This window comes from Panthera pardus, unplaced genomic scaffold (assembly GCF_024362965.1).
Source record: "Panthera pardus isolate Hobbes unplaced genomic scaffold, ASM2436296v1 HiC_scaffold_20, whole genome shotgun sequence".
Lineage (NCBI taxonomy): Eukaryota > Metazoa > Chordata > Mammalia > Carnivora > Felidae > Panthera > Panthera pardus.
The window spans coordinates 15,195,720-15,208,359 of record NW_026526766.1 but is presented as its reverse complement, the minus strand read 5'-3'; the positions used below and the strand labels follow the sequence as shown (position 1 = coordinate 15,208,359).

The 12,640-nt window shown below is 39.5% G+C and overlaps 1 pseudogene; it reads right to left on the bottom strand.

Annotated features, from left to right (window-relative positions):
* Positions 1-1,931: 1,931 nt before the first annotated feature.
* Positions 1,932-12,640, bottom strand: part of CYP1D1P (cytochrome P450 family 1 subfamily D member 1, pseudogene) — a 42,760-nt pseudogene continuing 32,051 nt past the window's right edge.

Sequence of the window (12,640 nt, the reverse complement as noted above, 5' to 3'; positions counted from 1 at the left end):
CCAATCAAAATCTAGTTTTTATTTTGGTAGAAGTTACCACTGAGGTACAGGTCCTTGCACGAAATGAACCTACAAAGTCACGCTGCAGGGACAGGTGACAGCTCCCCCTACTGACCAAAAATGTAGGCGACACTATGCATATTCAGACAAATACATACACATACACACCACACATATGCATGCACACATACAAAAACACCACTTACTCACATCTTCACTCCTGCCCTACATATATAGGCTTAAAAAGTGCTGAGCATATGGCAGGTAAGTTGATATCATTGAAAGGCATCCTCTTTCTGTGAAAAGCAGGAGTGCACTCCAGGTGGACTAATTTAATAACAACCACATAGGGGTGCCTGAGTGGCTCAGTCAGTTGAGTGCCAGGTCATGATCTCATGCTTTGTGAGTTCGAGCCCTGCGTCGGGCTCTGTACTGACAGCTCAGAGCCTGGAGCCTGCTTCAAATTCTGTGTCTCCCTCTCTCTCTGCCCCTCCCCTGCTCACACTATGCCTCTCTCTCTCTCTCTAAAAAAAAACCTAAATAAACATTAAAAAAATAACAACCACGTAAATCTACATGTCAAGCACTAAGCCTAGATTTTAATTTCAACCAGGTAAGAAGTACTCAGGGATAAACATCTGCATTAAGCTTAAGTGCAGCTATTTTTTTTTCATACTCTTAATGGTTTCTAACTCTTCCAGACTCTTTAATTTACTGAGCTCTTCGACATTCAGTGGGATGCTGAGTACTAAGGATACAGCAGTGACTCAAGCAGGCAAAATCTCTTCCTTCATGGAGATTATATTCTAGTGGAGAGAAATAAACGTTCACATCAATTCACACTGATCTCTGAAGTCTTCAAGGTATGAAACATGTCAAACAAGTAGAAGTGAGTTTTAATTGTTCCTTTAAGGGAATTTGGAAATGTGAGTTTTAATTCTATGACTGCTTAGGCACTGTAGCTGACCTGCTCCTTAGGAAATTGATAGCTCTATTTCTAGTTTCCTGCTGATGTTTTTAAGTAAGTTCAAAGTGCTAATAGAAATATTATGAAAATCAGATATTGTAATATGAAAAATGTAAAAAACAGTGGTGCCCGTGATATGGAATTCAGTGCGAGATATGCCCATGCAAGGGCACTTAACTGCTCTTTCTTTAAGACCTTGATCCTTTCCGTCGTCCAGTATTTGAGCCCTCTCTATCACTAAATTTATCATTCTCCTCATTTACAGGGAGTTACGGAGAAATACTAAATAAAGCATGATCTGCAAAATCCCCGTAATCCTCAAAAGAGCAGGAAAGATCGCCAAAACAAAAATGCCTGTGTGCAGACCCTAGTGGGGGTTTGTGTTTAAGGTTACCTTCTGTTCAAGCTCTGTTTTTAAGCTACTCAGATTAGACTTTTGAAGCCGAAAGGTTACCTTTCTGAGGCTGATATGTGAGCATATTAATTAAGTCCAGAAATGGCCACAACTGGCCGTTGCGTTGCCATTTAGTTTGAGGCTGGCGTTGATTACCATTGGGGCAGATGGTGACTCACCACCTGCGCCCGAGCACGTGGGAGGCAGGAGACCAGTGCTCTCAGCTGCTCCTCTGTTCCCAACAGCAGCACAATAAGAAATGGGTGGCCTTGACCCCATTACACGTTCTTCTCTTCTTCCTCTGCTATTTTCATTCTCAGTGGAGAAGAGAAATGGTTCAAAACTGTTTGCAGCAAGACTCTTGAGGCAAACGAAAACATGCAGTGGATACATTCTAGTACTTTCTCAGCCTCCAAGATTCTTACCCTAGTGCTAAAGAGTTACGCTTCATGCGACTGCCATGACTTTATTCCAAGTTTTTTTTTTCTTGTTTGCAGAAAGCTACTGTTTTAATCATGCACTTGTATTTTTAAAAGCCAGAAACAGCAGTTGTAGGTCATTTATAGAATTCTATATTTCTTCGAGTGTCGTGTTGCTGTTTGGTCTCCTGGAAGAGGAAACAAAGACTTTGCAGCCAGAGCTCACTTCTGAAACTTCTTCACACTCTGAGACAGTCCCATGTTGTGTGACAAAGAACTCACCACAGAGATACCTGATGGGAGAATTAGGAGGTCAGGCACACAGGTCTCACTGGCTCAAATCAAGGTGTCAGTAGACCGGCATCCTTTCTAGAGGCTTTCGGGAACACTCTGTGTCCTACCTTTGGCAGCTTCTAGAGCTGCTCCTATGCCTTGGTTTGTGGACCTCTCCCTCCAGCTTTGAAGCCAGCAACATAGTATCTTTCCGACGCCTCTTCCTTGTCACATCCCTGTCCCTGACTGTCTTCTGTCTCCCTCTTCCACTTTTAAGGACCTTTGTGATTACATGAAACCCACCTCCCTAATCCAGAAGAATCCCCTTAATTTACGATCAGCTGATTAGCAACCTTAATTCTACCTGGAATTTCAGTCCCCTTTTGCCATGTAACCTTAACTTATTCACAGGTTATGGGGTTTAAGACATCCAGTGGGAGAACATGTTTGGGATGCCTTATTCTGCCTACCACAGAGATAGTGGGTGAGTAATACTTATGTAAAGTTGATAGCGTAGGGTAAGTTTATATATCCACATAGCCACACTTGAATTAAAACCTTCAACCTCACCTCCAGATCATGGGGTGATTTGACAGCTCATTTTGGTCACTATTAATTGGACCAAATGCTATATCTGAATCGTTCATCCCTGTGCTAATAATTCACTCAATTTATATTCTAGCATGCAGACATGATATTAATATTAGTCCCTAGAAATCCACTTTAAAATTTCTGAGAATGGGGCCCCTGGGTGGCTCAGTTGGTTGAGCGTCCAACTTCGGCTCAGGTGACGATCTCGCAGTTCACGGGTTCGAGCCCCGGGCTGGGGTCTGTGCTGTCAGTGCAGAGCCTGCTTTGGATCCTCTGTCCCCCTCTCTCTGCCCCAGCCCCACTTGTGCTCTCTCTCTCTCTCTGTCTCAGAAATAAATAAACATTAAAAATATTTTAAATTTCTGAGCCCATAATCGATGTTAAAGTATCTTTCTCTATCAGTTGCATAGATATACAAAGACAACAAAAATGTTTGAGCAATGAAAAATCCTTGTTCTGCTTTTGCCTTCTTCCAAGGCAAGTAGGCTCTGAGGAACAAAAATGACTAATTTATGGAAGAAAAAAAAATACCCTTCCCCAAGCAAACAAACAAACAAACAACAAAGAAACAAAGAAGAGAAATAGGAGAGAGAAAAGGTAGGTTTAAAAAAAACCGTACTTTACTATTCATGGTGTGAGGCCAGCAGAGTTGCAGTGAGAAGCTTGTATATTGGCTCCTTGCTATGGCTCAAAAGTCTAATTTGCTCAAAAGTTTAATTTGCAGGGGCGCCTGGGTAGCTCAGTCAGTAGAGCGTCTGACTTTGGCTCAGGTCATGATCTCGTGGTCTGTGTGTTCGAGCCCCATGTCGGGCTCTGTGCTGACAGCTCAGAACCTGGAGCCTGCTTCAGATTCTGTGTCTCCGTCTCCTTCTGCTCCTCCCCCGCTCATTCTCTGTCTCTCTCTCTCTCCTTCAAAAATAAATAAAAAACATTAAAAACATTTTTTTAAGTTTAATTTGCAGTTTTAGTGAATAATAACTCCTCATTTTTCCAACAGCAATTGATGAAGCAAAGTGCTAGCTTCTGGGATTATAAAGAGGAATGAGGCAGGGTATAGGCATAAGGACACATAATTTGAGTGCAGTAATGGAAGTGTGTTAAGAAAGGTATTTGTCGGGGTGCCTGGGTGGCTCAGTCGGTTGGGCGTCCGACTTCGGCTCAGGTCATGATCTCACAGGTCGTGGGTTCGAGCCCCGCGTCGGGCTCTGTGCTGACAGCTCAGAGTCTGGAGCCTGCTTCTGATTCTGTGTCCCCCTCTCTCTCTGCCCCTCCCCTGTTCATTCTCTGTCTCTGTCTCAAGAATAAATGCACAATAAAAAAAAAAATTTTTAAAAAGGAAGGTATTTGTGGATTTTTAAGGAAGCACCAAGAAAGGGGACCTAGCACATCTTGGAAAAGAAAAACAAAAACAGATTCAGGAATAACTTCCTAGCACATAGATGCCTGAGCTCAGTACTAGAGCATAAGAAGTATGAGTCATGCTGTGGGATAGTAGAGCAGCCAAGCCAGACTAGGAAAACCGTGAACTAAGGAACAGAAAGTGATGGAGCCCCTTGTGTACCAGGACCTCCAAGCTTCTCATGCTCAACATGGTCAGCTTCTCATTCTTCAAGATTCACTTCAAAAACCTTCTCCTCTGGGAGCACGTGGGTGACTCAGTCAGTTCAGCGTCAGACTCCCGCTCAGGTCATAATCTCAAGGTTCGTGAGTTCGAGCCCTGCATCGGGCTCGGATGCTCTGTTTCCCCCTCTCTCTCTGCCCGTCCCCTGCTTGTGCTCTCTCTCTCCCTCTCTCAAAAATAAACATTAAAAAAATAAAATTTTACAAACTTAAAATAAAAACACCTCCTCTGAGAAGTCTTCCCTAACCCACCCTTCTTGAACCATAACTCCCCAGTAATTCATTATCATAGCACCCTATTTACTTCTTTACTGGTGTTTATTACGACCTTTAACCACGTTAATGTATATGTTTGGTGTTTTGCTTCTCTTCCCCCTTACTAGGATGTAAACGGTCAGACACTACCACCATTGCATTTTTCCAGAATGTTTCATTAATGGAATATTCATTGCGATAATGAATATTTTTGTGATAATTGCTTATATTCTTCATCTCATTTCAGCTGCCAACGAACTGCAAGAAATCATAGTGGAGCTGGAAAAAGTCCAGGAAAATTTGAAACTTGCACATGGCCATCCAAATGCAACAGTGTCCCCAGGGAAGATAATATCCTGGGATTTTGCTTGTAGAAGCAGAATGAGAGAGTATAAACAAGCTTGGAAATGTAATCCTTTCTCATGGCTTTAGGATAACTAAAATCATTTTTAGCTATGTTAATCTGGTCACCCTTCGGGTAAATATCCTTCTGATATTTGCATTTGTAATACAAGAAGGCAGATTAAAAAACTGAAACCATCGTGTTACTTGACATCCATGAGGAATGTATTTGAAGGCATTTATATCATGGATACACAAATGCATACATGCCATTTTCTTTTACAGGTCTATTTTTTTCCCCTCTGAAAGCTCTTTAAAAAATCACTTCACAATGTCATGTTGAGATATAGGTTCTACCTGTAAGGTAAAGCACATTCCCAAGATAAGTGACTCCATACATTTGAAAGCTGAGATCGGTTCTCCCTGGCTTTTGTGGGAAATAGTCAGACATGTATCTTCCAATTTAGAGTTCTATCAAATCATTGGTTATAACTAGACAAAACCCCATCTTGGGTGATAATGCTTTAGGCCCGACTTAAGGTAAAACTGCAGAGGGAAAGACTTTAAAAGAAATAAGACAACAAGACTATCATCATATTCATAAGAGTTTCGAGTAGTATTTTAAAAGCAACAACTCTGAAACCTAAAGTAATTTTACACACACACATAAAATAGTGTGTGTATTTGTGATACGTATGGATAGATAGATAGATAGATAATATATGTTATATTTTGTGTGTTAAGGAACAACTGTGTTATAGATACTCACTCCTCAACCACCCCCTCTTATATAAGCACGTTCATAGATAAATAATCTGCTGTTTTGGATTTTTGACATGGCTGACACCCCCTCCCATGCTGAGTTATGGCTGTCATAACTGACTACGAATAGCAAAAGCCACACTCAGATGCTGACTCACAGGTTACAGTCCTCTACTCGCCTCTCTCGGGCTCCATGTCTGGGTCCTTAACATTTGTTTTTACTGGAAGAGACCCAGTCCTGAGGCAATTCCACACATGGTTGGCCAATTTTAGCCATCAGGTCTGTCACCTCTTTCTTACTGGGTTTTGGCTTCTCACTTGGCTTAGAACACTTAGAATGTTCTTTGTCTGAGGGTAAGAAACTGCTCCTGCCTCAGGCTGCATTGTCAAAGGTTGAGCTAATACCTGCCCACGTTCCCCATCCCACACACACTGACACCCACGCACACCCACACCCACACCCACACCCACACACACACACACACACACACACACACAGAAACACACATGCTTTCCTAGGCAGAAATAAGGATTTCATTTCCTAGGACTATTTTTTTTAGATTTTATTTTCTTTCCCATAGCTGGTAGCTTACAGGCAAACACACAGCAAGTACATAAGACATACTTGATGAAGACTCAGCCATCATGCCCCCCTTTGCACACAAACACAGCATCTAAAAGTAAGACAACATGGGGCACCTGAGTGGCTCAGTCAGTTAAGCAGCTGACTTCGGCGCAGGTCATGATCTCACAGCTTGTGAGTTCAAGCCCGGCATCAGGCTCTGTGCTGACAGCTTGTAGCCTGGAGCCTGCTTCGGATTCTGTGTCTCCCTCTCTCTCTCTGCCCCTCCCCCGCTCACACTCTGTCTCTCTCTCTCTCTCTCTCTCTCAAAAAATAAATAAACATTTAAAAAAACATTTTAAAACTAAGACAACATGTTCATGTTTCACATGAAAGATATCATCTCTCATTTTTTTTATTTAGAAAAAAATTGGTAAACAAGTAAGCAAGAAACATATAGCTCAAACAGATCTTTTTAAAAAAGAAAAAACTTTAAAAAAAACTCCTTTTTTAAATTTTAATAAGATGCCTTGTTCAAAAACAGAACACTGCATTTTGCCTTAAAAAAAAAAAAAGAAAAGAAAAAGAAACACACAATTATTTCTATTTCCAGTTGCACTGGACACAGTCAGAATGATGGAGCAGGCCAAGCCAGAGACAGTCACCTCCAGCATCAAGATTATCTTGTAAGAGTCCAGAAAAACTGGAGGACATTTCACTTGCAATCTTTTCCTCATCAGAACCTTTTTCCCTCAATTATAAGGATTATAAACCAATCTTCAATTACTAATTACTTATTGATTTTCAGTGGTGCAATAGAATCATTCATTGTTTCATAGACTGCCATTAATTCCCTTGCTATATTTACATTTTTAAATTCACTTCAATGTAACAAATGTTTATTTTAGTCTTACCATCCTGACCTCTGATTTACTTCATTGTTTACGAGATTCCTGTCTGTAAACAGTATCCAACCTCCTGATCTTAACTGTTTGGTTCCCAAGACCTCATGTGGTAGTGAATGAATAGTGTGGCAGAGATTTGTCACGGATGTTACAGAGAAAGAATGTTTCCAATCCCAGAACTGTGGGTACTTATCTCTGATACAAGAGAGAACAGGAAAATAACTCAAAGAGAGGAAAAAGTATTGTGAAAAATAATCACGTTGGAACCGAATAGTATTTCTGAAAATGCATGCAGCATCCCCAAAATGCATCTTGAAATGAATTAAATATTTGTTAATTCTTAAACTTCCTAGTGACTGATGAATTACCAGGGATTCCATAGGAAATATTTCAAGATGGCTTCCAAATGAAAGAGTTACTAAGCTAAATTCAAAGCTCAAGAAACTCATGAAAATGTTCTGAGAAACGCTTAACTTTGGACTTTGCAAAGCTTGGAAGAGAATTAATTTTAGGACAAGAATTACATTGAAGTATGCAATTATAAACATGAATTTTATTTTAACATACTTTTATCCCCCCAAACCCATATTCTTACTCCATACTTCTTTAAAGCACTGATGTTTCAAAAGCATCATAGCAAATTAAACATGAGGACAGTTGGCTAAAATCATTTAATCTTACTGGAACAAAATATCAACTGTAAAGGTAAATTGTGACTTAAAGGATAAACAAAAATATGACTCCCCACTGGCTGCAAAAATAATGGCTGACAATCTTCCTGTTGTAGAACATTTAAGAATCTATGCCACTAAAATTTATGGTGATATAATGATGTTTCTCTAACATTTAGATCATTAATTAAACATAATTAGTTATGTTTCTTTATGGGAGAATAATTTTATCTTTAGAAGACAAGCGGCTAACTTAGTGGTCGGGGTGGCCTGTATTTTACTTTCATGATATTTGTGGATAGTCAAAGTCCAGGGAAAGAATATGGTGGAAGAATGTCTCAGAATTATGATGGAAAATACAGAGATGCCTTGTGGATGCTGGGATAGGGCAGTTGGAAGTCTAGAGGGACAAATATTGGAAAATCCTGGAGAATCTAGCCCTCCAGGGCACGGTTTATACAACGCTCTCATTCTGTTCTAGGAACAAGGAGTTTATGTGATTTATAGCTAGTGAATGCTGAGCTGAAGTCCCTGAACTTCTCATCTGGTGCTTTTCAGGTACCTCTTATTTCTGCCCATCTCTTCAGAACAGACAGGTATTGCAAGGAAACATTAACAGATGTGCAGGCAGGCAGCCCTCTGTTTGCCTTCCCAAACCTGAATTCAATTTATGGCAAGAAAAAAATGAATCAAATATGAATATTTCTTATCTTTCATAGGACTAAAGCATTGCTAATGTCTTTATTTGAAAGATGCTCAGTACCTGGTAAAAAGTAACATGGTGACAGTTTAACATAGACTTTCTCTTGTGCTCCTTACCATCATCAAGGCTGTAGTTCATGTGTGTAGCACAGTTGATTAGAACATTGGGATAATCGCGGGTTTGATTTCTGTGGGGGGTGCATGCTGTATATCCCTCACTGGCTTTTAATTAAAGCAGATAATTATCTTTCAAATGCTAAGGGCAAGAAAATTTTGATGGATTGTTACTTTAAATCTTGACAACTTACTGAAAACAGATGTGGAGTTATAATGGCCCCTATCAACTGTATCTATAAAGTATAACGGATCCTATTAATATCAGTGTCTTAATAAACATTTAAACGTCGTGATTCTGTTTTGAATTTTGTGTCTGCCTTCCCCCCGCCCCCTGCCCCAGTGGTTAAAGATTAAAATTGAACAGGTTAGTGCCAGGTTAGTGATGAAGTTTGCTCTCAGACATTACTGTATATTACTCAGATTACCTAAATACAGGAGTGGTGAGGTCTAGAATCTGAATAATTTAAACGGTGGGAGCATGGGGCCTCCTGGGTGGCTCAATCCATTAAGCATCCAGCTTTGGCTCAGGACACGATCTCACAGTTTGTGAGTTTGAGCTCTGCATCAGGGCTTTCTGCTGTCAGCACAGAGCCCACTTTGGATCCTCTGTCCCCCTCTGTCTTTCTGCCCCTCACCCACTCACACACACGCATGCTCTCTCCCTCTCTCAAAATAAATAACTTAAAAAAATAATAAATGGTTGGAACATAGAGAAAACATCCATGATGAAACATTTAATGAAAAATCTCAGCAGCAGGCATATGTTGGAATAAAACAATGGAATTTTTTGTTAAAACATATGTCCACATGTATTTTCAAAACTCTTATCGTAACAGAAAATGCAGGCAGTTTTAGCCTGCAAACTTTTTTCCAGCTTTATACCTCGGAAACATAAAATTTGAGAAACGATCTTGACTATTTCCAAAATGCAAGTAATAATTCGCTAAAAAATAAATCAGAGAATAAAAATTGTGTTACAACGGTACATAACTAAATCAGAACAAAACGCCACAGTTCCCTCAAGTTACATGGGCTGAACTGGTGTTTCCACAGCAATGAGAGATGTGAACACTGGAGTGTAGCATGAAACAAACATGGTCCCAGCTCACTTATTTGAATTTATTTTAAAATTTACAAACCGACGTTTAACTGTCACGTAACTGTAAAACATAGTCGGTGTTCCATGCACACTGGGCTGGGAGAATAAAAATGTCACAGAAGCCTTGAATCTCAGAGTCATAATGAACTTCAAATGACATCTGATCCAATGATTTCCCTGACTCTTGAATTCTTCTCATAACTTCCCAGCCTAATGACCATTTAAACTTCATCCATGTGTCTGATGGTGGAAGAGAATTTGAATAGTGGTTAAGCAGACATTTCAAATCTTCTGTCAAAAACAAGCTAATCAGTTGTAGCAGGTCCACGTTATATACTGTGAAGTCTCAGATGCCCGGCAAAGAATCTGTTATCCACTCACAAAATGATGCTGAGGTATACGAGCACAAGAAAACAGATATTCGCAGGTAGAAAAACACTTGGTTTCATCAGGATTTTGTAAGGATGGACCAGTGGATCATGGAAAACACTTTGAAGAGTTATGAATTTATGAGACATAATTCTTGAATTTTATTTTTTATATCATTCTCTAGGTGATAAAACGATTGCTTTTGATGTGGAGTCTAGCTTCTAACAAATCCTACCTCACTGGAGATTTGCATAAAGAAGACTTTCATTTGCATAAAGAAGATATTTCGTGAGATATCTGAAAGCAAAGCAAAGAGAGGACGAATAGTGTGAGAGCTCAAGTATATTCCTCTGCCTTTTAATATGCTTTGCCAAGTTTCCTACAACTATCTTACTTTATTTTTATTTTATTTTATTTTATTTTATTTTATTTTATTATTTTATTTTTGAATCTTAACTTACTCAATGTTGGGATTTTAAAAAATCTGACAATTTACGCTCATGACTAGTAAAGGAACACCCTATCCTAATAAATCTAAAGACGCAAAAGTATTATTTTCTAAGGAATAATTGGGCCCCAAACTTTTAAAGCGGTTTCACTTAATGGGATGTTACCTGTTACTCGGATTGCGTTAATTCCAGTATGAAAACGTACTCTTATGATCTTCAGAGTCTTTATGACTTTCTAAACTGTGCTGTTGATGAATTCATGGCACATCTTTTCAGAAATCTTATGACGACTAAAACTCGGTTGATTCCTCAAGACCTAGAGAAATGAACACTGGATTACATTAGAAATAGCAAACTCCCAGGGTGCCTGGGTGGCTCAGTTGGTTTAGCATCTGACTTTAGCTCAGGTCATGATCTCACAGTCTGTGAGTTCGAGCCCCGCGTGGGGCTCTGTGCTGACAGCTCAGAGCCTGGAGCCCGCTTCAGATTCTGTGTCTCCCTCTCTCTCTGCCCCTCCCCTGCTCATGCTCTGTCTCTCTCTGTCTCAAAAATAAATAAAAATATTTTTTAAAAAATTAAAAAATTAAAAAAAAAATGGCAAATTCCCTAAACACCCTATTGCAGGCGTCCTACAATTGCTGACAGGTAAGATGATTTGTGGTATTCATTCTGCAGTAGCCAATACCGTAATATGTGTTCTGACTCTGTTTACAAACTGGCCCATGTGGCACTCTTATGAAAAATAGGTTTTTCCTAAAGTTGTGAGTTATTTAAAGAATAAAACTGACTTTGTTGAATATTTTACTACGTACCAGATGCTGATTTGTTAATCAGCTTTATTGTGGTATAATTTCTTTTTTTTTCTTTTTAATTTTTTTTTTAACGTTTATTTATTTTTGAGACAGAGAGACAGAGCATGAACAGGGGAGGGGCAGAGAGAGGGGGAGACACAGAATCTGAAACAGGCTCCAGGCTCTGAGCTGTCAGCACAGAGCCTGACGCGGGGCTCGAACTCACGGACCGTGAGATCATGACCTGAGCCGAAGTCGGACGCTTAACCGACCGAGCCACCCAGGTGCCCCTATTGTGGTATAATTTCACTAAAATGAACTCTTCAGTAAGATGAACTTGTTTTTCTATTCAAGTGACCCCTTTAAGTGTGTAGTTCACTGAGTTTTAACAAATGTATATGCTGTGTAACAAATACCAGATCAAGATACAAACATTTCATCATTCCATTCCCTTCTCTAAAGAACCATTGATCTTGTGGTTATATAGGCCTATTCTGGAATTTCATGTAAATGAATTATTCAGTAGCTCCTATTTTATATTTAAATTTTTCCCTTTTTTACTCAGCATGATGTTTTTAAGAATCACCCATATTTGTTTTATTTCAGGTCATTCCTTTCTATCCTTCAGTATTTCTGTTGTATGGATAGGCCACAATTTGTTTCTGTATTCACCTGTTGTTAGGCTATTATGTAAAAGTGGTTTTTATGAATATATCTTTGTATAGATATATGTTCTTATTTCTTTTCAATAAAAACATACAAGTAGAATCCTGGGTCAATGTCGTTGTGAGAAAAAAGAATAGGGTTTCTTCTCTCATCAAACTTACATGCAAACTTAATTGGATTTACATGAAGAGTCATAGACCCTGGGTTTTTAAAAATTGAACTGAAATACAAGGTATATTGATTTTCTATTGCTTTAAAACAAATTACTACAAATTCAGTGGCTTAAAACAACATGCGGTGAATGTCTGTTTCTATGATTCATGAGTGTAACCTAGTTGGATCTCTGTCCAGGATCCAATATAGTTGTAATCAAGATGTTGGTCAGGATGTGGTCCTTTCTAGAGTTTGGGATCCTCTTCCAAATTCCTGTGGCTATTGGCAGATATCAGGATTCTTTATGGTTGTAGGACTGATGTTCTTATTTTCTTGCCAGCTGTTATCAGGGAGCTGAGCTCAACTGCTAGAAGCTGGTCTCTTCCCATGTGACCCTCTCACAGACCTTTCACAATATGGAGCCTGCTTCCTGAAGGTCAATATAAGAATCTCTCTTATTCCTAGGAGAGCCCCAGTCCATCTTTTGGATGGTTCATCTCATTAGGGCTGGCTTACACAAGATAATCTCCCCC